The following is a 21,674-nucleotide window of genomic DNA, read 5'->3' as shown; positions in this document are numbered from 1 at the left end:
TTCTAACTATAAAAATCAGCAGGGTGAAGATCTGCCTGTCCCTGACTTACAGTTTTCTCCCAGGTCGGTGTGGCAGACGGGTGCTGAATCAGGCAAGAATCATATCCAGACTCTGGTGGAGAAGCAATCACAAAGGGTTTAACAGCTACGTATGTCCAGCTTTTGTGCTACCCACCATGGGGTTAGACTGGCTTTCTAATAGGAGATTAAAAAGTACTGCTCATCTCTGCCTTTTTTCCCTTAATCTTCTCTATGGGGCATTACGGGTAAAAAGAACTCAAGTTTTGTGTTTGGGTTTTGTTTCAGTCACGTTTAGGAGGTAAATCTTTTTTTTATGCAAGTACACACTCATAAAACACTTGGAAAGAAAATTTCTGAAGATTTTAGCTAAAGAGTCTTTCTTTCCTTTTGTAGTCTGCAAATACCTAAAACACGTGGGAAAATATTTTTGTTTGTTTCTTTTGACTGGTATGGAAAGTTGCAAAGCATTAAAGATGACTTAACTTTTGATTTTGGAAAGGAAGAATATGTGTAATGTCACTAACCAACCAGCTTTGCATCACCCTTTGAAAGGTAAAATAGTTGCAAAACTTGATAGGATTGTACCTGCCTGGCTATAAAAAGAACACATTTGTTTTAACTTCCAGTTGAAACAGGTAAGTTGGAAAGGCAATAGTCCCAGGAAGATCCCCAAGTCCAGGCCCCTTATGACAACTTCCCAACACTCTAATCAGTTTTTTTAATCACTAAATTGTATATTGAAACATGTGGTGCAGTGAATTTCTGCAAAAGAAAGTGGTAGTAAAACTGACTGGAAGATACATTTACCTAAATGTGTCCAGACTATTCAACAATTTGCTTACCCAGTGTACTGTTGTGGGGACCCACCTAGTGAAGGCATGAAGAATTGCACCAAACCAGAAACCGAAAGAAAGGGAATAGTGAGCCAAGCAGACAAATAATTGAACAATATAATTTAGAAGCTTCCAAGTGGTGAAACGTGGCAAGACGGGAGAGACCGCAAATTCCAGCCAACCTATGATCACCATCTGGTATTACTTTGCAACTCCCAGATAACTTGGTTCCATAATGTGGTACAGCAGAAACTTGCATTTAGGAGAATGGATATTATATTTTGGTTTAACTCAAATCAGACCAGTGCCAGAAGACATATTTGGGACTTATGCTCAGTATTATCAGCCTGAGCACTAACAAAAACAGCAGTGAAATTAGAAGAATGGTTTTATTAATAAACACTAGAAAATATTTCACTTTGTCTCATTTTTATATTGTTTTTCAAATTTGATTCCTGTAGGATGAGCCATCATTTTATTATGTGTCAGATCTTCAGGGTTTTATTGCTCTGACAGCAGGGGCTGGAGGCTTTCATTACAACAAAAGCTAAAATTCTTACCTTATTTCTTTTGGCAACAAAGGCTATAAGAACACCACTAGAACTGTTTCACTAACAACAAGTTTTTACATAATGAAGTGCTGCAAATTTTGCTATAGCCAATATTAATCTATTCAATGTGATTTTGCCCTCACTTCCGCGTTTTCCTGTCCTCATTCATGTAGAACACAAGAGAACCAAAACTTTCATAAGTAATAAATCTCTAAAATACACAGAGATTAAAATCAGACACCTGGCTTAACCATTGGTATTTTCTCTCAATGGTACAAGATGTTATGCTCTTTTTTTCATCAGAGGGACACACCAAAGGAGCAGTGATGTGGTATTTAGTATTGAAAATAGCTTGTAATACTCTTTTTCTGCTTGAAAGAAGCAGCAAATCTCTTCTGCTTTCCCATCTGAAGATTCTCCAAAACAAAGCTGCAAATAGTAAATATCCCATTACAAATAGCTACCTTATAGCCTAGGAATTCCCCCCAAACTCTCAGAATCACTTGTTTTTGACTCTGTTCCTATCTATATATTTTTAGGTCCACATGGTTTATTCCCAGACTTTATTTCCAGAAAAGTCCTGGGCAACCAACCCCACAGTTGCTAGCATCTAGAACTGCCAATGAAGTTTGGAGAAGAGCCATGCCAATTTAGAGGAAAGAACGGAATTCTAGTTTATCTATCCTACGTGCAATTTCCTTCTCTCTTTCTTGACAAGACTAGACTAGACTGGATTAGACTAGACCAGAATATTTTCAGTGGGAAGAGACCTATAGTGATCATCCAGTCCAACTGCCTGATCACTTCAGGGCTGACCAAAAGTTAAATCAGTGATCTTTGACTCAGTAACAGGAACAGAAAGCCTTGCTCCCTGAAGCCTTCCTCTTTGTCTCGACACCCTCTATTCCTCCCTTCCCCGTTGCTGAAGTAGTTCCTTTTCTCCTGTTCCCTCTTTGCTGCTGCTTCCTTTTCCCAGCAGCCCTGAATAAGTAGAAATCGCTGTGGGGTGAAGACATGGTATATTGTTGCTTGTGGTGACTGGAATTGAGACACATGACTGCAAAGGAAGGTCTGGGGGCACCATAACCTGCATAGTGCTACAGAAGAGACATCTGAGTGAAGAAGGAGACTCCTCTTTCTGTGGATCTCCAAATCCCCTCCAAGCCTTCCTTCCATTTAGAGCCTCCACAAAAGGCAGCCGACCCCTTCCCCACCTGAATCCCATCATCACACAGCAGCCTTTAACTCCTGCTACTGAAAACATCACCTAAAACTGAGTTTACAGCTAATTTTTCTTATTGTAAATGGCGGTTAGATCCTAAATCCCTACTGATTCCTCTTCTGCAGCTCTGTGGCCTTCTACAACTTCCATTTACCTTTTACACTTTCTTATCCTCTGTCAGGATAAGAGTTTTATCCTGCAATGACCATGTACAATGTTTCAACAGAAATAAACAGCTGAGGTTTGTAACACCAGGGGGCATCTCACAACTTGCACAGAATGCTACACTCCCCCCTTGTACAGCACAATGTCTACCCAGGACAGATTTTAGAATTATTTTCACTATTTTCCTTAGGCAGTATACTTCTTTCAGGGCTTAACATTTTTATTCCCTCCAGTCATTCATTCAATAGCCTACTAATCTTTCACTAAAATCATTAACACAAAGGCGATGTTATTTGTACTGGTGCTTTCTAATGGGCCCCCAGATTATCTTGAGCTTTCTAATCATATAGATTTTTTTTTTTTCATGCTAAAATAAGGAACAAATTTACAAGTAATTGCACAGCTCTTGGGTTTTGTATAGACCAATCAGAATACTTATTTTCTGATTTGTTTTCATAATTTATTGAAAACAAGTTTATGGTATTTCCAAAACTAACATTTTAGAAAAGCCATTTTTGATAGCCTACCCTAACACATTTCTCTGGTAAACCACAAGCTAATAATGCAACAAAGACTGTGTTGCTGAGCAGGACTTTGTTTGCTTTGCTCTGGATTTGCCTGTGAATCCTCAGAGAGGTCAGTTTGTAGTGATACATAATTGCCCAATAAGAAACTGTGTTTAGCTACAAGTGCTTCTAATCCAAATAGACAAAACAGACATAGGTTGTAGGGGTAAGAATTTTATCAACACGCTGTGTATAACAAATGAAGACATCAAGCAATAAACCCAGATTTGATGAAGAAGTGCCTTGAGGGACAGTCGTGCCTCCTACTTATTGTCCTCTTAGCTATAAGAATATAATTTCTCTTCAGTTTCTTGCATATGCATAGTAAGATCGGAAACACAACTACTATTGAATTTCACATATTCTCATTTGAAAAAAACAATAGAAAGATGAGGTATACTGCTAATATACCTCTGAAAAAAAAATAATTATTTGGAGTAGAAGTTTCTAAATGCTCGTCTATGAAAACTGTAAAACTGAATTTTTTTTTTAGGATGTGTTACAGAAACAGCAGACAAGGATGACAAATTGGAGAGGGAGGTGGAAGAAGAAGGAGTACAAACCCTGTGATTACAAGATAGTAAAGTTGCTACAGAGAAGCAGCAACTGCCCCCAGTTAGTATGACTTAGCGTAATTCTGTAAAACCAATGGGGAAAATAGAGCTAAAATGAAACTATGAATATCATCAAATAATCATCCTTTGCTTGTTACACATACTTCCTTTTTATGTTTTTCTCAGTGCTACGAAAATGAAAATCCCATCCTTGAGCATGCAGAAAGTGAAACTATAGTGCAAATAAAATAAAATAAAATAAATAAAGGCTCCACATCGTATTGTACAATAGATATGGGACGAGAGGCTGAGTTATGTTTTGATGAAAGGTACTGGGAAGATTATAACCCCTATGAGAGAGAATTGCCAAAAAGGTACCTGTACAACAGAAGTGCCACAACTCAGGCTTGGGATCTTTGTCCCAGTTTGAACTCTAGCTAACGTCTGTTTATGTGACATAAGCAAAGATTTTTGTTTCCATGCTTCAGGAGCTCTGAATCTTTCACGTAAACATGCTTACCTACAAAAATTACATTTTGGACTTTTTCATCAAAACAGGAAGACAGAGCGATGCATCACAGTGAGCGCTGAAGGACGTGGTTCTATTTTTCTCTCTACCATTGCTCTGCTGGATGACCTGGAACAACTTCATCCTTCTGTGCTTTAACTTCCACATCTGCAAAAAGAAGATAATGAGACTGACCCCCTTTGCAAATAAACTTTTTTCCCCTCCTCTTATCAGGGAGTAAAAACAAAGATGGAAGGAAACTCTTGGTAGAGTTCTAATGTAATGCCTTGGGGAAAAGCCAATTCAATTATGAGATTTCTGGGTTTTATGGAATTGTTTTCATCCTCAAAACTCTGCAAAACAGTCCAAAGTGGAAAAGAAATCAGCTCAGGCTGGCCCAGACCCTAAGCCTGTGAAGTGATCTGAGCACGGTTGAGCAACACTGGACAGAACATTTAGCCAATTACCTCCCTCCACAGATTCCAAGAAATGTTTTATTTCAGTAAAAAGAAATCACAGAAAATGTAACATCTTGCTCCCAGATCTTGAGAGTGAGAACTTCTGAATACCAAAACCAGATGGAATTTTGTCAGCAACACTTCAAAGCTAAGAAACAACTTTTCCACAGTTCTGGAGAGACTCTACAGAAAATATCACAGGAGAGGTGTTGAGAAGTACAGAAATATAACACAGTTTGGGCTGAAAAACGAAGGAAAAAAGTTGAAGGGAATGGAATAGAGCATGAAAATGCTATTTTTCTGTGTATGTTCAGTGCTGCAATTCCTTGCTGAGACAAAACAAGGCAAAATCTTTAGATCCGTGAATTCTCCCAAGCATTATCTGTCACTCATGCAACTTGCTTCTCCCTCATGCTCCTGCAAATTTTAGGGACACATGGACTATGCTCATCATTCCACCCTACAGCTTCTTTCTTGCTTCATTAGCGTGGGTTAATGTAAATATATTTTGCTGCTTGGTAGATCTTGTCTGTGTCCCATGGATGGGAAAAGGGAGAGGCCCTGCCTCATGTATCATTAGAATTTTGGTCTTGTCTCTGTCTCGCCTTGAAGAGCAGGACACTACAGAGATACAGATGCTTTGTTAACAGCAGAGATTCTAGAAAACAGTCTTATTATTTACCGTACTATCAAAGCATTGTGTCAACAAATATCAAACGGGAACACTGCTGCAGTAGCACAACTGGCGAGCAGTTTTAAAGCATAAACAGTCCTTCATAGCTTGTTTTAAGATATCCAAAGAAAAAGTCAGAGCTTGCTGACTTGTTTACTTGTTTTGTTAAAACTTTCATCAGCTCAAGAGGACAGTATTACTGCTAAAAGTTTGGTCTTTTCAACTGGAAAATGTAAATAATTTGAAGTGTGGGAGATCGAGGAAAAAACAAAACTTACTCTGCTTTCCAAAACTCATTAAATTATCATCTGGCTTTTCTGGTTACTTTTCTTTGGCCTGAATCCTAGCTCAAATTCTTCTTAGGCAAGTTGTGCAACTCTAACAAGATCTAACTGGTCTGACTCATAGAAAGGTGTAAATCTTATCATCAACCAAATTAGTTTTGATATACTTTTGTGGGAAAAAAAAAAAAATCCCTGTCAGTTACACGACCTAATGGCTTAAGAATTTGTCATTCTGGTGGCTTCATGAGCAGTATCTGTGGTTGCACCAGAACCAGGAGGTTGTAGCATGGAGGGGGTTGGTCTCTTCTCCCAAGTACCAAGTGATAGGACAAGAGGAAATGGCTTCAAGTTGTGCCAGCAGAGGTTCAGATTGGATATTAGGAAGAAATTCTTCATGGAAAGGGTTGTCAGGCATTGGAACAGGCTGCCCAGGGCAGTGGTAGAGTCACCATCCCTGGAGGGGTTTAAAAGGTGTTTAGACGAGGTTCTTAGGGACATGGTTTAGCGCTAAGGGTTAGATAAGGTTATGGTTGGACTTGATGATCCTGAGGGTCTCTTCCAACTGAAATGATCCTATGATTCTGTTATTCTCTTGGCCAACAGGTATGAAACTGTGGTCAAAGTGTCACTACACATCCATGTACCACTATACAACGCACCATGAATCTAACATTCACACAACCCTCATTATCAATAAATCTGAGTATCTTAAGAAGGTTTTTCATACAAAATCTCCTGTATTCTTCCCCTAGATCAATCCCAGCTGAATCAACTCAGTGGTCTGACTAGCTAAGGGCACTTAAGGAAACAGCATTAAAAAGCTGAGCAATATGCCCTCCTGTACAGCGTGGCAAAATCTATAAAATCTGACACCGAGACTGAAGTGTCCCCATGCAGATGTCTTCAGCCGGATATAAATCCCTCCCACAGCCAATAAAGAACTACTTAATACAGTTAACGAACCTGAAAGCTATTCAGCTCTTCAAAATACACAGATATATCTACCTTAAGGTGATCTGAATAGTTTGCTGTATCAACTATGAGCTTGTTAACCACACATGCTTAGTGACAACTGTGATGGTCTGAGAGATCAAGACTCTGACGTGAGACTTCAGCTGTGACAGGCTTTTTAGGAGACCTGCTGCTTCTCAGAGCAGGAGGCCAAGTAGAAAACTCCACAATGCCTAAAATGGCATTCAACGCCTGCATTTATGTAACTAAATCCCACAGAAGTTCTCTACTGAGTATAAAGGGATCTTAGACATCTGGTTCACATGGAGACACCTACACACCGAAACCCAAATTTAGGTGGCTTAATCTGCTGGCTGAATCCACTCCTTTCCTTGGAGATTTCCTGAGCTGGCAGCTGCATTGCATTATGTTCAAGAGGTCACAACGGACATTTTTTCCATTTAATTTCTAATCCACCCATGAGCACATTTATACTTTTGGCCTTTACAATATTCTTGCAGCAAATTACAATTGTAACTCAGGCAAAAACTTGCTTTCTTTCGTTTCTTTTAAGTTTACTGCCTGGAAATTCACTCAGAACACTGAAATCTTGTGCTATAAGAAACACAGAATTCACTTTCTCTATGACAATAGATTTTTATGCCATTATCACATTCTTTCATAGTCCTTTCCAAGTTAAACCATTTCAGTGTATTTAAACTCTCTTTTTAATTTATTTATTTTTTTTTTTCAAAGGAAGCAATTCCACACCTCTGATCAGCTCGTTGTTTCTCTCAGTAACTTTCTTCATGCTTAAGGGAGAATTTCACACCATGTTTAAGATGTGCAAGCACTTTGGGCTTTATAGCACTATCCCATCATATTGTTTATTCCCATCCTAATGTACCAAATATACTTTTTGCCTTTTCACCTACTACACAGCACAGAACCAATGTTTTCAAGACTGGCCACAACAGCTCCATGGATTCTTTTCTGAGTTCTCCTAATGAATTTAAGGATACGTGGGATGGACTCGTTCTACAGGCTTTTCCTCAGCAGCGGATAATAGTCTATCTCTTCTATTCAGAGATCTATTTTTGCAAAGCTATTTAGAACATAATCTCTTCGAGATCTCCACCCACTGTCAAATTTGATTAATATGGCCCAAGATTTCAAAACTATTAGAGAAGAGCAGATCAGATAGACCCATACACATATTCTGAGCTGTCATTTGATCTGCTTTCTTTTGGAAAGCAGGCAAAAGAACCCCACATTAAGTGATATGCAGCAAAAGTAACAGTAAGGAGGGAAAGTCTGAGAGCAACCAGATAAGCACCCTGTTTCCTCAAGTCCTGCAAATAAACACTTACACAGACTTTTTTACTCCATTTAAAACCATAATCACATGGAAACACTACTAGGGGATGTGCAGACTCTGACTTCAGCCATGGAGAGCCCATAGACAAACTATTACAAACAGCAACCACTGAAACAACTGCATGTTCTCCCAGTTGTTGCAAGAAGAGTTGGAGTTTCCTCCAGTCTTCTCTATCACAGCTGCTCAACAAACTCTATAAGTTCACCAGATAAATTTGTTCTAAACAATTTGGATTTAGAAAAACAATATACATTAATTCTGTTTGGGCTTGCCTCCTCTTTCACAAAGTATGAGTCAATCTAAGAAATGAGACAGGAATTAAATAATATCTTTTGTAGCTCAGAGCATTCCTTTCTCATGTTATTTCTGTGTCTGAGATGTGTCAACAACAGAAACACTTAATAAATGAAATTTCCATGCTTTAGTACATATAGATCCCAAATTCTGACCATAACACATGTTGACAGAGAATTACTTCGGGTTACGACGTCTTGCCAGCAGTTTTATATGAGTTCTTGTCCCTTGCTGTGAGTGCATAGGAAGCAGGTCAATTAGTTGACACTAAGGAGCTATCATAGAATATAGTAATTGGGCTGGGCAGATTACCATTGTCGGGGATTTTGTGAAATGAAACACGTTGCAAAGACCTTACAATAAATGATGCTAAAAAGTAACAATTAATTCTGTTAATAAAATTATAATCCAAGCACCAGGGAAACACTTTTCAATAAGGACTGAAATAGCTATTTGGATAGATTAAATACCCAGAATTACAAGGTAGGCAAGAACTGGCCACATTAGAAGGCCTTTAAGGATAATGGTTCTGCAGAAAGCAGATAGCCTATGGGCTGAGGTTGCTGTTACCTAGAAGATTAACACACACCTCCAGTCCTCAGGCTAAATTATTATGAGAAAGAGATCAAAGCTGCATATTAGCCCTTATGAAACAGGAATCATGAAAAGCTGGCTGATGGGGATGCTGACTGCGTGGCTATCTCATTTAACTGCACACATTCCTTTCATCTTGATCCCTGTTACCCCTTGTCATCTACCTACTAACCCCTCCACAGACTGTTGCTCCTTTTTCTCCCAGTGCAGCTTCTGATTATACATGGCCTTTTTGGCCCCTGTACTTTAATGCTGTAGCTACAGCTTTTTGACAAGTTGTATATTCTGCTCTACTTGTGTTATTATAAAGGTACCTGCCATAATCTCTGGACACCAGGGGCAATATCCACCAAGAATGTGCTTGGGTAATTCAGCCCTGTTTAATTTCCACTTTACTAAAATAAAATCTGCCATCTTCAAAGTGTCACTCAGCAGCTGACGCTGTGTACCTGGATATTCACAGAAAAGCTCCCAGTCCTGATTACACTGAGCAAATCTCACGCTTAGTTCATTCTTTAACCTCACCGGGGTGTACACACCCAACATGCCTTCCAGTTTCATCCCCCTGCCAGAAGGACACCTGCCAAGTCAGGTCTCACACACAGAGGAATCAGTGTGAAGCTGCCCCACCACCTTTTGGATTGGTAAGTCACCAGTTAGATAACTTAATCTGGATGTGAGAGATCTGAGGGTTAAACATGCCTCTCCACCCATGAGGATGTAAACTCTTGTTGCTACAGATGTACAGTAACTGCCAAGCTCAGGTTATTTCAGGGTAGTTGTGGTTGATTTCCCTCAGCTGTGTGCCCCTTCCTACTGAAGAAACCTGTTCCCCACATTCCAGCTACTCTATAACACACAGTGAGGAAAACAACAGTAATTGACCCCGACATCCCCCATCCATCTGAGCTACACCTCTTTTCTCCCTTTCAAAGCCCTTGGATAAAGGCTCCCAGGGGCCACTTAAGACAGAATTACAGACTGGTTGGGGTTTGAAGGGACCTCTGGAGATCATCTGGTCCAATCACAGAATCACAGAATGTCAGGGGTTGGAATGGACCTCAAAAGCTCATCCAGTCCAAAACCCCCCCGCCGGAGCAGGAACACCCAGCTGAGGTTACACAGGAAGGTGTTCAGGCGGGTTTGAATGTCTGCAGAGAAGGAGACTCCACAACCTCCCTGGGCAGCCTAGGCCAGGCTCTGGCACCCTCACCATGAAGAAGTTTCTTCTCAAATTTAAGTGGAACCTTTTGTGTTCCAGTTTGTACCCATTGTCCCTTGTCCTACCATTGCTGCCACCGAGAAGAGCCTGGCTCCATCCTCCTGACACTCACCCTTTACATATTTATAAACATTAATGAGGTCACCCCTCAGTCTCCTCTTCTCCAAGCTGCAGAGCCCCAGCTCCCTCAGCCTTTTCTCACACAGGAGATTCTCCACTCCCTTCAGCACCTTCGTTGCTCTGCGCTGGACTCTCTCCAGCAGTTCCCTGTCCTTCTGGAACTGAGGACCCAGAACTGGACGCAACAGCCTCATATCCGCGCACCTCTCAGCAAAAAAAACCAGCCACCCCCCGCTGTTCCCTCAGGCCCCGCCTGTCATGGCGGCCGCGCCCCGCCCGCCTCACGTGACGCCGCCGCCGGGCAGGGAGGAGGAGGAGGAGCGAGTGGTCACGTGGCGCCACCGCCGGGCGCGAGCGGTACGCACCGCTGCCGCGCGCACGGGGCGGGCGGAGGGGCCGGACGATGCTGCCGCCGCCGCTGCCGCCGCCGCGGTGAGTGCGGGGGAAGCGGCTCCGGGGCCGGGAGGGACGCGGGCGTGGAGGCGGTGCTGGCGTGAGGAGCAGCAGCAGCCGCAGCAGCCACAGCAGCCGCAGCCGTCCCGGGGGGTGAGGGACGGGGCCGGCGGGGTGAGGGGCAGCCCCGTGGGTGAGGGACGGGGTCGCCGGCGGTACCGGGCCGTTTGCCCACCTTCCCTGAGGGACGCGGCGGAGCCTGTCCCGGGGCAGGGGTTCCTGGTTCGCGCTCCCCTGCCCGGGGAGGGGGTCGGGTCGGCTTCACGACTTCCCCGTTTGTGGTTAAAGTGAGCGGGGAGGCGGCAGGGTCCCCGGGTGAGCAGCCGCCCGGTGCTCGCTGTGGTGTGACCGGCCCGGCAACACAACCCTGGAGACAGCCCGTGGGGCCGGTCTGCGTTGTGCTTCATAGGTTGGATGACCGGGAACTTACGATTTTGGTTTTTTAGCCTTTAAATGCGTGTGGAGGAGCACCACTAGCAGCTCGCCTGCCGTCAACCCAGGACCGTGCAGCTGTCACCCCAAACGTGAGGGTCGGTGCGTGTCGGTTCTGCTGCTGCCGCTCCTTCCATTGATTCGTTTGCAGGACAGGGCCAGGCGCTGCTTTTCAGAGGGATGTTTGACCCCGTACTGTATTAAAGCTGTCTTACCTTTATGACTGAAAAAAATGCATTTTTTAAACCGTTTATCCTTTTTTGTTCCTGTGATTTTCAGTATATACTTTATGATGTTGAGGCTCCCTTTCCCACAGTGAGGGTAACAGAACACTGGCCCAGGCTGCCCAGGGAGGTTGTGGAGTCTCCTTCTCTGCAGACATTCAAACCCGCCTGGGCACCTTCCTGTGGAACCTCAGCTGGGTGTTCCTGCTCCGGTGGGGGGATTGGACTGGATGAGCTTTCGAGGTCCCTTCCAATCCCTGACATTGTGATTCCCTTTTCTTCTTAGCAAATATGTGTTATTCTACATGGCTGGTCTCCAGCTCTTCTAGTCAGCTCCCATTGCCTTTTTTTTTTTTTTTTTTTTGTATGTGTGTTAAATCTTATAAGGAAGGCTGCAACAGAAAATGCTGTTAGCAAATTAACTGTCTCCAAGTTACTTATAAAGCAAAGGGAAGATTTCTCTGGTGTCTTGTTTGCATGAAAATTGACAGAGCTGAGCAAGCAACCAAAAGCTCAGTGCTGCTGGTAGCAGGGGGCTTAGCAGCTTGGATTCTTGTTTGCTGTAGTGTGGCCCTGGAAGCAAACACTGTGTTCAGAAGCTGCCTTTCCAGATAGCTGCTTTGCCTTCATTCGCATCTTCGTAGGTGTCAGCCTTAAAACTGATGTTGAGACTAATTAAAACACTAATGCTGTTTAGTACAGCATCTCTGCCAAGCTGTATCCTAGATTCTTTTCAGTATCAGTTGCAGGGCAGCTGCAGTAGATCTTACAGAACTTTATCGTATAACTAGATATAAAGTGCAGCTCCTGCTCCTCCAAAGGAAAAAAAAAAATAATCTCATACATGGCCTTGTTGCTGTTCTATAAACAATCTTTGCTTTATTTGGTCCAGTATTTGAAGTATTGCATTCTGCTTGAAGGAATGGTGAATCTCTTAATGCCAGTACAGTAATCGTGCAGGTGGGCAGTATCATTGGTACTCTGCCAATATGCTTTTTAATTTTTTTTTTTTTAATTTATTTCAACATAAGATCAAATTCCTTCTGCTCTTACTTAGAAAGAGTAGTCTGAGAAATCTGCCTTTTTTTTTTTCCCCCTCTCTCTTTTTTTCTCTCTTCTTTTCATATGGATCTCTTCTCAATAGGAAGCTGCTCCCAGACATCTCTGGTCATCTTAAGCAGATTCAAGTGCAGGCAGTGCCCAGGAAAGGAAGGTACCAGCCTCTCCCTGACAGTGTGTTTCTGCCCTGCTGCCCTGGAGAGGACCTCTGTATGTGTGAAATAATCTGTCTGGGATACCTACATCTCATTTTAGAACAGCATAAAGGTCCAGGTGGTTCCAGATAAGAGGCTTTTGATTAACGAGCCATTGGCCTCCCCCAGTATAACTGTCTCTGATGAACTGCATGCCTTCTGCGTAAGCTTTTCCTCATCTCTGGGTAAGATAAGCTCCTGCAGAGTTTTAGGAGCTCTTCTACAGCAGGGAAGTAAAGAAATAACACTGCAGCTCTAACGAGCCTTCATCTCTCAGCCTTAGATGAGGAAGCCAGCAGGCTATGTGACATGTGTTCTGGTTTAAGAGATTCTGACTGTGGATTTCAGGGCCTGTTGCCTGTGTTCTGCTATCACTTTGTCTCAGAGGATGCAAATTAATGCTCCATTATGCACAGGAGTAAAACAGGAAGGGTTCCTGATGAGCTGCTGCGTGACAGTGGTTTATGAGAATGAGTGAACATCTTCATAATTTTCAAAATAATGTAAAATAAACACTGGCTTTTTTAGGAGGAAGAAATCAAGGGAAATAAAGATGAATTATTAGTATTTTGAAGTTTTTTCTATACAAAACATGCTTCCTGATACTAGAAAAATGAAGGTTTTAATGACAGTTACAGGGCACGTGTGTGGTGCAAGGCAGACTATGGGTCAGATGGATGAGATTAGAAGTATCTCAGCAAGCAGCAAAAATGGGGATTTCAGATCTTCCAGCAGGAAAGAGTAGGGTAGTGTGAGGGTGAAGAAAACAGAGGCAGGATCGTTTTAACTTTAGTTACGTTACCTTGGAAGGCACTGTGAAAAGGTTGCAGTGTGAGCAGCTGGCAGGCTGAGTTTGGCAGTGTGGCAGCTCAGTGTTGACTACTGAAGCAGAGAAGTAAGGGGAGACTTCCAGCTGAGGGGAAAGGTAGAATTTTGAAAAAATACAACTCTTCCTGTCTGTGATAGTTCAGTTTATTGACTGCTTAAACAGTTCCTCTGTCTGGCTAGGCAATACTACAGTTACAGGTATCCCTAAAATGAAGTATTTTTCTTTAGTATCGTTCATTTTGGAGAGGTGCTGCAATAAAGCTCTGCTAGTTGCTGTTGAAGAGCAAAGGTATGCTCATGGATTTCAAGTGCAGAATATATTTTTTCTTTACCAAAAAAATATTGTGGAGGTGAAGTCTGTTTGAATCCCAGTTAAAGTTTGGGACTTAGATAAACTGTCTTGATTCTTATCTAAGGTTTCTTTTCAAAACATATGGTAGCTTATGGAGATGAATGCATTTGCAGTTGCAGCTACTGAGTTAATGCATAAAGTACTATCAGTACAGAGACCTTGGCTGTTAAATCAGTGTTTAGCAACATGAGTAAATGCATTTGTTCAGCTCATTTTGTGTTCAGAGTTAATAGTATCCACCACATCCCTCAGCTGTGCTCTAGCATGTTTCTCATGTGAGTCAGCGTTGTGTAATAATTGATGTAAATATTTTATTTGAAAACTTTGTAAGAACTAGAAATTACTTTGTAACAAAAAGGTGAAATTAGGAAGCTGATGATACTGTTTCAGTGAAAAGTTGACTTTAAGTTTACTAAGTTTCCGATTATTTTGTTGTATGAACTTTTGAACTCCTTCACTGAGATCTGAAAATACATTAAGTCTGTAGGTTAAACAACTGATGGTGTTACCAAAATGTGGATTGAAGTGCCTGTGAGAGTGACGTGCTGTATCTCAGCCTGTCCTTGTGCCGTCGAGTTTTTGCAGCCAGATGCTGTGTATGTTTGAAACTGGAATACAGTGCTCAGGGGTGAATCAACTTTTCCACTGTTTACACTGGTTAGGAAACCCCTAACGCATGGAACCTCAGGACTTCCCCCTGTTTGCCTTACACTTTGTAGTATGAGCAAGAAATAGGTGTGCAGGCTGGGGAGAAGTCCAGAGCCTGCTACCCCGTACTGCTCCACGGGTAGGTATTGGTGTTTTTGCTGAGTCTAAGCTCAGCTTGGGGCAGGTGAGCTGTTGTGTTTTTCTCTCTCATGATAGTGGTGGTGTTGCAAGCTCTGTGCTTCTGAGGTTAAAGGTTTGCCATGGCTGACATGCTACAGTGCTACAGTGGCTGCTTGTGTGCCTATTCTAAATCCTCTTGCCATGGCATAAGTTACCTTGACAAAAATCGCTTCTCTGGGTGCAAGAGAGGGAAGGAGTATGTTCATTAAGCTGATCAGAGGCAACTGCTTGCCTGCAGTAACTCTTTGTCATTCCTGAGGCTGTGGGACACTGCACCATTTGAGAAGTTGAATTTTAAATCGACAGGTGAAGCTAATAGACCTGCAGAGGCATGCTAAAAGGAAGGTACCTCAGTAAATGATTGCTATGTGCCAAACTGATTTAAGCAAATACTTAATGAATGCTGGGAGCATGTTCACAGAGATCATCTTTTTAGTTTATGTAGAACCATCCAAGTATTGCTTGGCTAAATGACACAGATTTTCTTGTGTAGACAAGGATTAAATTAGAAGCTTTAAACCTTGGAGGTGGCCTTAATTAAAACAGATACCCTTTTCCAGGAATCACAAATCCTGTTTTGACATACAACCCCTTATGAATCAATCTGTGCAGGTTTTTTTGTCTATTTTGCTAATTCCTGAAGTGTAACCTCAATAACAAATGATGTCACTGTCTCTGTTGATACCTCTCATTTGTTAATTTACTTTCTAGAGTGCTTTCTTTAGTTTTCTGTTTCCTGGAGTACCTTAATTTTGTCAGTGAATGTGAATCTCTTATCTCTTGCGTCAGCAGACACTGAGACTCATCGCCTGTGAAGCAAGAGAAGACTGAGTTTTGGATTACACGCTAACTCTCTGTGCTAGCATTGTGTGGGAAAGCATGGCTCCTAGTGAAGTGGGAAAAAATCTTTTAATCTACTATTCGTTCTGTTGCAACATCCTTGATTTCGACACCAAAATCCTGAGCATGTTTTCCCATTAGAGACATTGGCAATAGATAAGTAGAAGTGACCAACAGGGGATGGAAAAGGGGTGGTCCGCAACTTTTTCCTCAAAGGGATTTCTTTGGAGGAGAGAATTGAGTCTCTAGGATCATGTAGAGGGGAATGAAAGACAAAGAAAACTAATTTTTGGCATAACTTGCACAAGTTCACACTCCCTACAGACAGCGTAAATTCTCTTTAAGCCAGTGACTTACTGTTCTAATCCAACAGTTAATGTCCACTTTTGTTGTTGTTGTTTTTTTAGAAACATGCTAATAGAAGGTCTGTTTACTTACATATTTGGAAAACTCCATACCCTGTTGTCAAATACAATATTTGGCAAGATAAGCTTATATTAAATTGAGAGACTCATTTAGATGTGGGAGTGTTTTCATTGACTCCATCTGCAGATGTGGTTGTACCAGCAATAGTACCTCTTTATTATAATAGTATTACTGTATTGTGTTGAGGAGGGGAGAAAGAACGTTTCCTGTACAGGAGTTTGCTAGGGTAATTTAGATATAGGCTTGCTGGGGGAGCAGAAAGAATTAAGTTATTGCTGCACTAATCCAGAGTACTGCTTGATATTCATATCCTCTCTGCTTATTGTGGCCTCAGAACCTTTGTATTTGCCTTAACGCATCGTTCTGTTTCTACAGTTGGAAGCTGAGCCAGTCTGATATCAGTCTGATATCTTAACTGTCCAGGAGTCCTGGTTCAGTCTGTGGGTTGAAGAGAGAACATGTAGTAGGTTTATATCCTTAGGGTTCCTCTCATATTAATGGCTGGAGACATTAGTGAGAAAATGGATCCAAAAGCAAGAAGATTGCAGGGTTTTTTGGTCATTCTGAGGAAGAGTTTCTCACTGGGAAAAAGGAAAGTCCTGTGATCCAGCTGTTCCAAACAACATGGTTACTGTGGGCTCTGTGCTAAAGCTTGGAGTGAAAAACTCCAAGTGACCTTTGTTTCTGGACATGAGAAATGCAAATGGCCATTGAATTCAATTAGACCCCTGTTTTTAGTGTTTCATCCAGTTCTACTTTTTTAACAGTGGCCGTCCAGAAAACTCGGTTACAACACAAAGTATTGAGAAAATCTCTATGATTCTGGCATCTCTTGGTAGCGTGGAGAAATGTAACAGGAGCTAAGAACTCTGTGCAGTTTAGAATGAGTTAAATAATTTCCCATCCCAGGCAGTTTGTAGATTTAAACTGTAACTTGTTTTAACCTCACTGGAATTTCTGGTGCTACATTTGATCTCTTATTTTAAACAAATAATGTCTATGTATACTCCTATGAGTTAGTTGAGCTCTACAAGGGCTAACCAAACTGAATTCCAAGGGCAGACTGTGGTGCTACAGCAAGTAACTCATGTTACTGTGGCAATTTCTGACATCTGTGAGCCTTACATGTCTGGGATTCAAACATGGCACTTCTATTATATTTTTGTGTTTAAGTTTCTGCATATTGGAAAGGAAAACGCTGCAGGAAAAGAGAAATGAAGTAGCCTTGTATGATTTGTGGGGAGTAAGCTTGGAGATCTATGAATTCTGTATTCTGATGCTGTAGGATAAGATGCAATATAACCATTCTTATTAAGAGAGTTTCCAGTTCTGTAGTACTTGTAATAACTTAATTGCAGCATTTTTGCATTTTATACATGTTCACATATACTCCTTCGAAGTTTCTAGTCTGAGTTTGCTAGTATCTTCAGTGTATTTTTTGTATACAGCTGTTGATTTCAGTACTGAGTTCTGCACAAGTGGACGGTAGGTGTCTGCTTGGAGCTAATGGCAGAACTTGAATTTGTAGAAAAGAATTGTGCAAAATGCGATGTACTTGGTCAGTAGTCACAGGTTTAAAACTGAGACCAGTCAAACCCGGTTTTTCCTGTTCCACTCGAAAGTACTTCAGTGGGCTCTGTTTAGTTGCCAAATTTACTGCCAGCCCTTTTGGGAGGAAGGTTGTACAAATGAAGTCTGAATTTTTTGTATATTTATTTATTTATTTATTTGTTTGTTTGTTTATTTATTTTTAGAATTGGAAAGTGTGTTTTCACTTTGCTCGTAAAAGACTGGAAAAAAACCCAAAGCACTTTTGCTGGGAATTTTAGAAAATTACTAGAGATTTGGAAAATGAAGATGAGTAAAGTAATTTTTAGGACTGAAATTTGTATATAAAGTTGATGTTAAGTTTCTCTAGCATTACTGTGGTGTGATCCATTGATACTATAATGAAGAATGCCTTAGACTACAGGAGTAGTTACATTTATCCAGTCCTAAAATTACATTTGGCCCTTTGGAGGCAACTGCAAGGCTGATGTGGCCCCGGTGAAAATGAGTTTGACACCCGTGCTTAGAAATACATTGATTACGCTTCTCTAGTGAGCAGCAGTTTTATTTATGCTTCCCAGTACCTGAATCCATATGGATGATGCATCACTTAAGAGGAGAAAAACAAAAAAAGGAGAGAGAAAAAAACAACCCCAAACAAACAGAAAAATAGATCAGTGTTCTTGGAGCAGTGTATGCAGCCGAATGAGAAATAGCATTGCAGCATTCATGTTCTAAGATCCATCCAAATTAGGCTGTTGTCATAGAGAAACTTGTGTTTGTTACCCCGTTCCCGGTCAGGACTTGCAAAGCAGTGCTCAGCAACAAAGTGTTAAGTTTCAGGCTCAGCGTTTTATTGTTCACTGAGAATGAAGACACCAACTGGATTTGACTGCTACTGCAGTAAATGTGTTTTCACTGTGTAACCTTGCACTGCTTCTTTAGTGCCGACTCTTCTGGAAAAAGGTGAGCGTTCTTCTGTTCAGCTCTTCATGTAGAAGTGTGTCTTACCTAATTGTTTTGCGTGCATCTGTATTTTTACTGTTATTTTGGTGAGCTTTGCAGACATGAGATGCAAGGAACAGCTAAGTAGATTTTAAACATTTAGAAAAGGTATTAAGCAGCTTTCTTCTGTGTAGTTGACCTTGTAAGCTCTCTTACATTTTGCATTTGTGTAAAGTGCTGGAGGGTTGTCAAACTAATATTTAGATACATGGATGTTTAAAGTGAGAGAGATGCATTGAAAAATAAGTCGTCAGGGTGGGTTTTTTAATCTTGCTGTTTTCTCAGCTCTATATGAAGGGGGAAAGACTGTATTATGAAATGCATGCATCTTTCTTTGGAGACAGTACCTGGACATTTTGGCTTCCTTGAGAGCTGGTTTAGCTAATGAGAAGAAAATCTCACTGTTTCAAATGGAAGCAAGTATTTATTAGCAACAAAAAAGAAGAAGGTATTTTTAGGACTCCATGAATGACAGGACGTAGTTAGTGCCAGATGGCTTAAAGGAACATCCAGCCAAGCAGCCCTGTGGTGCGGTGTTTGTTAGGGGGATAGGTAAGGAAATTCTGTCCCTATATTAATAACTGTGCTTTGGGAAACCAGTAGCTTATTTTTTGGGGAGAAGAGGATACTGCAGCAGCATAAAACTCTCTACTGTATAGCACTTTTTTGCTCAGTATTGAGCACTAGGATTTTGGTAAGCTCATGTTTCTAATCCAAGTGTACTTGCTTTCTCTAATCAGACTGGACTATTATGTTACTTTTCTTGATGCAGTGTTGTACCACTGGTTGTAACTAAACCTCATGTTCTTTTCTGTAGTTTGTTAACATGAGATCCTGACTCTTATGAAATGTTTTATTTCCAAAACTTGTAACTGCTTTTTTCCATTAAATTGTGTCCTTAAATGAGAGCCCCTGTGAAATACTCTCACTCCTTAGAGAGGAGGAATACGCGAGGAGAAAGGTATTCTTTATCATAAAGGGAAAAAAAAAACCTCTAATATGTTGTTGACAAGTGAAGGATATCACTGCAGAAGATACTTTAACATTTCTTTTAGGGAGCGTTTGAAATGGAGGTGAGTAGAGAAGGAACTTCACATTTTTATCATAAAAATGCTAAAGTGTTTGCATTCATTCTGGTATGGTAACTGGCTAAGTAAAGCTTTTTTATTGGAGCTGAGAAATTCCTGAAAGCTTGATAGGCAAAGTTATGTTCTTAGTGGGGGCATTTCAAGATATAGTCCACAGATTTAAAAATGATAGTATGCAATATCTAGACATCTCTGGTTGAAGTCCAAAACCTAAAATACAAATGAGTATATAAGTGAGTCATTTGACAGTGGCATAAAGCAACTAGTCTATCTATATGCCTTTATCTAGGAGGTATAATGAATGTTATTGGTATTTTCAGATTATTTCTCTGTAAATCATTGATCAAAATTTGTATTAATTCCCAAAGGATTTATTTTAGGTGGTATGACATGAATTTGTATAGCTGTGCTAAAATGACTGAACAGTTGGCTCTCAAAGCTTTTAAAGTTGCATTTAGAAGTGACTTGCAGAGGTTAATTAAAAATAGATCTTGGCGTGTCATCTCATTAAAATGAATGGGAACAGTGATCTTATGCAAGAGGACGGCCCGTGGTCCACAGTATATTTCTGTGAATGAGGACTGCTGTGACTGGAGTTATTAGAGCTTTTTAACTCTTTCGTTCTCCTATGTTGCACCTCACTGAATAACCTGGTTCTGTTTTCTGGGTAACATCCCAGCAGGCAGCAGCAAGCTGCCAATAGCTCTCCTTAAAACCATCTCATCTGTGGACCGAAGAAGCCCAGTGTCCTCCGCTTCTCCTCACAGGGCAAGCGCTCCAGCCCATGGCCACCTTGGTGGCCTTTCCTGAACTTGCTCCAGTTTATCACTTGTACTGGCAAATCCCAAACTGGATACAGTACCCTGACCGTTATCTCCTGAGCATGGGGTGGTGTCACTGTGTCCCTTAGCTGGCTGTGCTCCTGTGGATAAGCCTGGATGCTGTCAGTTGTCGTTGCTGCTGGTTTGTGTTTAGCCAGACCTCCCCGGTCCTTCTCTGCAGAGCCGTTCTCTGGGCTGTGTCAGCAGCTGGGGTCTCAGGTGCGGGACTTGGCCTTTGTCCTTGCTGAATGTCATGAGGTAGGTTCCTGTAGGCCGAGCCTGTCTTTACGTCAGTAGTTACATACCTATATTGTGTCAAAGATAGCCACTTAATTAATGAAGTACAGTGACCCATCCCTTCTGTAAAGTCAAAAATTAGTGGTTGTTTTTATTTAAAAAACGAACTGGCAGGTCAATCCAACTTTGTGCTAAACAATCCAGAAGGAGGGGTTTATAATGAGTCAAATTGGGTTCAAGCACATGAAACTAAGCTTTTATTTTCTTGTGAATGTATGTTCTGCATGTTCAATGAATGTTGTTCCTAGTAATATGTGTGGGAGTTTGAAACAAAAGCTGCCCAAGGTGTCTCCTTTTTATCTTGCTAATCTGGTAACTGTGACTCTCAAGAGTGGTTGCAATGTAAGGCATGTCTAGAAAACCATCATTCTCATTAAAGTGCAGAAGCTACTATGAATGGCATCTCTGTGCAATAAGTGTATTAGTGGAGTACTACTTCTTAATCTTGCCTCTGTTCACTGTTGATGCCGTTGTCTGCTAGTGATTCAACAAGAAAATACGAAAGCCTGTTCATGCTGATGCTTGTTTTGGAAGAGGAACAATGGTAGCCAGAACATCTTGGAGACCAAGAAATATATAAAGAGTTAAGGCTATTAAAAGAACACAATTGCATTTGTAAGTAGTGTTACTTTATCTTCTTGGGTTGTTCCCCTCAAAATAAATAACAAAGTAAAAAAGAGAAGCATCTGTGGAAAGTCATGCTGCAAATTATCCTAATACTCTCTAGAAAGATAAAATTAGTTTAATGGTTTCTTTTACTAGAATGCTCTTAAAAAATGAAGATTGTACGCATCTGTTCCTTCCCTTAATATAGGTCCAAAATACACAGGCAGTCCTGCAGGAAATCTGAGTAGCATGAGTTGTATCTCTGTCTTCGTTTTCCTT

The 21,674-nt window shown here is 41.2% G+C and overlaps 1 protein-coding gene across 3 annotated transcripts in view; it reads left to right on the top strand.

Annotated features, from left to right (window-relative positions):
• Window positions 1-10,810: 10,810 nt before the first annotated feature.
• GALNT11 (polypeptide N-acetylgalactosaminyltransferase 11) overlaps window positions 10,811-21,674 on the top strand; it is a 53,254-nt gene continuing 42,390 nt past the window's right edge. Inside the window, exon 1 of one of the 3 annotated variants that reach the window (XM_065829919.2) lies at window positions 10,811-10,826. The gene's annotated coding sequence lies outside the window, so the exon portion shown is untranslated. The other 2 variants (XM_065829918.2, XM_071805330.1) reach the window with 2 other exon arrangements.

Source organism: Patagioenas fasciata, chromosome 2 (genome assembly GCF_037038585.1).
Source record: "Patagioenas fasciata isolate bPatFas1 chromosome 2, bPatFas1.hap1, whole genome shotgun sequence".
Classification (NCBI taxonomy): Eukaryota; Metazoa; Chordata; class Aves; order Columbiformes; family Columbidae; genus Patagioenas; species Patagioenas fasciata.
The sequence above is the reverse complement of the archived record's forward strand: the minus strand, read 5'-3'. Positions and strand labels throughout refer to the sequence as shown.